Source organism: Henckelia pumila, chromosome 2 (assembly GCF_033568475.1).
Source record: "Henckelia pumila isolate YLH828 chromosome 2, ASM3356847v2, whole genome shotgun sequence".
Lineage (NCBI taxonomy): Eukaryota > Viridiplantae > Streptophyta > Magnoliopsida > Lamiales > Gesneriaceae > Henckelia > Henckelia pumila.
This window is the reverse complement of record NC_133121.1, coordinates 91,481,160-91,486,987: the sequence shown is the minus strand read 5'-3', so window position 1 is coordinate 91,486,987 and position 5,828 is coordinate 91,481,160.

The window sequence follows — 5,828 nt, the reverse complement described above, 5'->3', positions numbered from 1 at the left end:
ATTTGAAGACAATGGTGGGCCCAGCAGACCATAAAGACCGAAGAAATATAAATTGGAAGCTCAATGTAATAAGATTGCATTGCATACTTGCATATCACCTAGGATTGGACTTAGACTCGTGATTGGCAACCACGGGTCGATTAGATCTAGGCATCGATCATCCTTTATTTAATATTTGATAGTATTGTTGTATGCATGTTTAGACTAAATTGCATGAATCCTGCAAGCATACAAATTTTTTAAATGATGAGACAAATTTTAAAATTAAAATCCCTTATTTTAAATATGATTTAAAATTAATATCAAGTTTAATAAAAGGGAAATTAAATATAGTTTATATTTTCCTACATTCCATCAACTATCAATGCATGATAGATGCTACCCGCGAACGTGGTCCATCTCATATTATTGGGAAGGCCCGTTCGTCGGAAAGCTGTGCATTGAGTAGACAATTGTTGTAAGTTGGGTGGAACTCCCATGGGATCACCTCATATTATTGGGGTTCACATGGCGATCGTCCATCACAACTTAATATTGATGGGTCAACTTGACATATCACTTTAAACGGCGTCATATTATTGGGTCATTTATTGGATATGAGGTAAAAACATGGAGGTTGCTCTAGCAGCAATTGAACTCTACCTTTTTAAAATTATAATTAGCTGATTTTATTCGGAACTATAATTTGTAAATTGGGCTCCATGTTCCTACTAAAGAAAATGATTTTCTCGTTTTTACTAGAGGATGATGAAATCGTAAAAATAGTGCGAGAGTAATTCATAAAATTATACTCGCCTTATTTTATGTCTTAGTAAATTAATTAAACAATCACTGATTATTGTCTGCTTCTTTTCAGTATATCGTAATAATGAATTCGCGTAATCCACTGTTTTCTATTCTCAAACAATACAAACTGACTGGCGCAAACTATACGGAATGGTTCCGCAAGTTTAAGATTGTCCTATGCTCGGAAAAGATTTTCTACGTGTTAGAAAAGTCTCCTCCGAAGGAAGCCCCGGCTGATGTGAGTCCGGAATTGATAAATGGTGGGACCATGATATCAAGACCAAATGCTACATGCAGGCTTCGATGTCTGATGAACTTCAGAGGCGATTTGAGAACGCAGTGAATGAAAGAGTGGGTGCCCGGTTAGCCAACTTGTGGCTAAGGGCTTTTATGACTTTATGTATAAACAAAATTTGTTTAATATAATTTACTTTCATTAATGGCATTTTCTTTGTCTTTCTTCATATTGTTATATTGTGATATACTATTGTTGTTTTGATAAAGACCTTGAATATACTATAGTGTAAGTAAGATGAGATAATGAATAAAGAGAGATCACTATTATGAAACACATCTTATAGTCAATGTATATTCTAAACATTTCTTAGTCAATTGAGCCGTCCGCTAATAAGGATAAGGATCGCTCGAGATTGAGACTAGCATTTGTGATGTTAAGTACCACGTTTCATTAGTAATGAACATGGAGATGTTCAAAGCATGCAAATGGATATTCATATGATGAATGATCGAACTACCCTATTCGGACTTTCCAAGTGGTTATTATTATTTGAGTGGATAAGTTCGCGGTTTTGGTTGTACACCATTAGTCCTTACTACTTGAAACATCATTGAGACTCTATATGCTAGTACTGTACTTTGACTTGTTTACCGACTCTATTGGGGTCATCAGGTGTCGGGATTGGGTACAGTAACGACACATATAGGAGTCGATGCTTTGTTGTCAAGGATTCACCACATACTTGCGAGTGGGGATATCCCATGCGATCTGAGGAGATATTAGTGTGACGAATCTCTGACCAGAGTACATGATGTGTTTTAGGTTACTCGGTTTCCTAGTAGCACATGCGATGTCACTATTTGATCTTCAAGATGCATTGCATAGTTATCGAATCTCGAACGACTCTCGATGCACCAATGGTTGTTGATTCGATCGGGATATATGGATGAAGGGACCGTACTGTACGCTAACCAAAATCTACTGGTTCTTGCACGCACTATCAGTGATACCTAGGGAATCATGGGGCGATGTTGCTAGGCGCTCTTACCATGATTCGATGGGTAAGTCAAAAATTGTTGTTCCGAGTCACAAGGAGTTGTGAGCCCACGGCTAGCTGTATCCCTGAACCATTGAGGGTCACACAAGTAATGTATTACTAAACCCCGTTGAGATAGTTAAATTTAAAGAGTTAAATTTAATGAAAGAGAAGTTGGACTTCTTAACTAAAGGGAGTGGAATTTCTTAAAATGACATATGGATGTGCATTTTTGGAAATCACTGAATTCGGATTCAGAAAAATTATCTTGACTTTAAAAGATGCAGAAATGGTTTCTGTGCACATTGATGAAATCAGTTTATCAATCGGAGTCATGATGAATTTTATATTAATTTCTATAATAACAGGCTTGGCTTGTTGGGCTTAAGTTATGGATTATGGGCCCTAAGGAGTTAGAGTCCTAATATAATTATAACTTAATTTAGTCTACAAATTATCTATAAATATAGGTGTAGTGTTCGAAAATTAGAGGAATTCCATTCTTGCAATTTTCGAATTACACACAAATATTTTCAAGGGTTTTTTCGAAAATCCTCTACTCCCTTTTGAGAAAATTCGGTCTGTGATTTTTCTGAAAAGTCACTTTCTGAATTGACAGATCAAATCTGTTTATTCTCTACGATAAACATTTGGTTGATTTCTAGTGCAATCAATCAGAGGGTTTCTGTTTTCTATTCGTGGACCTAATTTCAGAGGTTGATCGTGATAGTCATCGGTTCCCGGGATTTACAAGAAGAGCAGATTAAATTCTGTTGGAGTTCATAATCAAGCCTTTGCAAGAATAGGTAAAATATTTAATTATTTATATATTTTACTTGCAACAATTTTAATCGTTAGGATTCGATACCCACGATATGGAATCGTTCCATATTGAAAAAATAAAATTTTTAAACTTCCGCTGCTCCGGGTATCACATCCGTGTGATCAGAGAACGCGTGTTCCAACAGTGGTATCAGAGCCAGGTAATAAACTTTGATCAAACGATTAAAATTAATCGATTGTACAAAATTTTTAGCCTCGGTTTTTGAAACAAAACGAAAAATTTTTAAAATTAAATTTGAAGGGAAACAAGAGCAATCGGGCAGCGAGCGTCGCTGCCCGGGGTAGCGCTCGGCGCTGCCCACCTCCACGTGGGCAGCCCTATCCCACGTGGAGGCGGGGCTGCCCGGGAATGTCCCGGGCAGTCCGAAAATTTTAAAATTTGATTTTTTGGATTTTTTGAAATTTTTGAAATTTTAGTTTTTGGTCCGATCGAAAATTGTTTTTGATTGGTCCACGAGGCATTGGATCAAATTGTTTGAGTCCGAAAATTTTAAAATTGATTTTTGGATAAATTTGAATTTTTGGAAAATTTATAAATTTTATCCGTTAAATTAGATTTTATAAAATTTTGGTACAATTGATGATAAGATATGATCTTATGAAAGGATAAGATAAAATTTGATTTTGTCTTTTTAATTATGATGTCATTGCATGTTATCCAATTATTTAATTATTGAATTAATTATTGGATTAAAGAATGATCGATTGTCATGACCAATTTTGTAGGTGTATGTTAGGTTATTTACATTTGTTTTTATTGTTGTTGGGTTTTATTAATGGGCTTGGTTTATGGCCCAAATTTGAATTGTCATTTGTAATAAAAAGTGAGTCTGGTTTATGGCCCGTTCCCACCCTTAAATATGTATCCCCTACTTGTCATCGAAATTTATTGTAAATTTATTAGACTTAGTGAGAGATAAAGATTTGAAGACAAAGGTGGACCCAGCAGACAATAAAGACCGAAGAAATGTAAATTGGAAGCTCAATGTAATAGGATTGCATTGCATACTTATATATCACCTGGGATTGGACTTAGACTCGTGATTGGCAACCACGGGTCGATTAGTGATTGTGATCGATCATCCTTTAAATAATATATGATATTATTGTTGTATGCATGTTTAGACTAAATTGTATGAATCTCGCAAGCATACAAATATTGCATGATGAGACAATTTTCAAAATTAAAAATCCCTAATTTTAAATATGATTTAAAATTGATATCAAGATAAACAAAAGAGAATTTAAATATTGTTTAAATGTTCCTACCTTCTATCAACGATCAATGTATGAGATGCTACCCGCGGGCACGGTCCGACTCATATTATTGGGGGGACCCGTTCGCCGGAAAGTTGTACATTGGATCGACACATGTTGTAAGTTGGGTGGAACTCCCATGGGATTGGCTCATATTATTGGGGATCCACATGGCGACTGTCCATCACAACTTAATATTGATGGATAATCTTGATATGTCACATTAAACGGCGTCATATTATTGAGCCCTTATTGGACATGAGGTAAAAACATGGGGGTTGCTTTGGAAGCAATTGGGCTCTACCTTTTGAAAATTATGGTTGGCTGATATTATTCGGGACTATAGTTTGTCAATTGGACTCCATGTTCCCACTAAGGAAACAAGTTTTCCGTTTTCATTAGAAGGTAGTGAAATCGTTAAAATAGTGGGAGTGAAATTCATAAAATTAAATCTCATCATATTTTATGTCTTAGTAAATTAATTAAACAATCGCTGATTATTGTCTGTTTCTTTTCAGTATTTCATTACAATGAATTCGCGAAATCCACTATACTCAATTCTCGAACAAAACAAATTGACTGGCGCAAACTATACGGAATGGTTCCGTAAATTAAAGATTGTTCTAAAATCGGAGAAAATTTTCTACGTGTTAGAAAAGAATCCTCCAAAGGAAGCATCGGCTAATATAAGTCCAAAAGAATTGGCAAAACTTGATCAATGGTGGGACCATGATATCAAGGCTAAATGCTATATGCAAGCTTCAATGTCTGATGAGCTCCATAGGCGATTTGAGAATGTCGTGAATGCTGCTGACATACACATGCACCTCAAGGAACTTTTTGGAGCTCAGTCAAGGTCGGAGAGGTATGTGTTAGAACCTAATGGGGGGGGGGGGGGGGGGTTTTAGGTTCTATTGGAAACTTTAGCAATTTAAAGCGATTATGCAAGTACTCAAGCGGAAGACTTAAGCAATCAAATAATAAGTGCGGTAAATAAATTCGTAATGTAAATAAAGCAGTAAAAGGGATAAGAGATGTTTATGGAAGTTCGACGATAAATCGTCTACGTCTCCCCTTCTTGGTTAAGTCGATTAACCAAGGATCCACTAGCACTTCGAACGTCTTGGCCTTGATGGCTCCAAGGATAGCCTTACAACTTGACACGATCACCGCGCCGATACAACTCAACACTCTTGGCCTTAAGGGCTCCAAGGATAGCCTCAACACTCGTAAAATACACTTGGCTTCACACACAAGTGTTTACAAAACCGAGCAACCAACTCACAAACTAACAACCCTCGATTTTACAACCCCGTATACAACTCGATATGTGAATATATTTTGAACACTCAAAAGGGCTACAAATTGCTCAACAAATGGCTTGAATAATGCTTGAGAGGATTGAGAAACTTGAAGATGTTGGGATGTGTTGAATGGCCTCGGAATGCCTCCTTTTATAGCTGAAAATTTGGCATCGATCGGAACTTCCGATCCCTGCATCGGAGCTTCCGAAATTTGAATTCTGAGACACGCGGGTGTACTGGATCGGAACGTCCGATCCACTTCGGAGCTTCCGATCGGCGCAATAAATGTGTTGTCGAGCAAAAGTATTCCGGACAAGATTATCAGGCGGCCGTTCAAGATCGGAACGTCCGATCACGTTCGGTG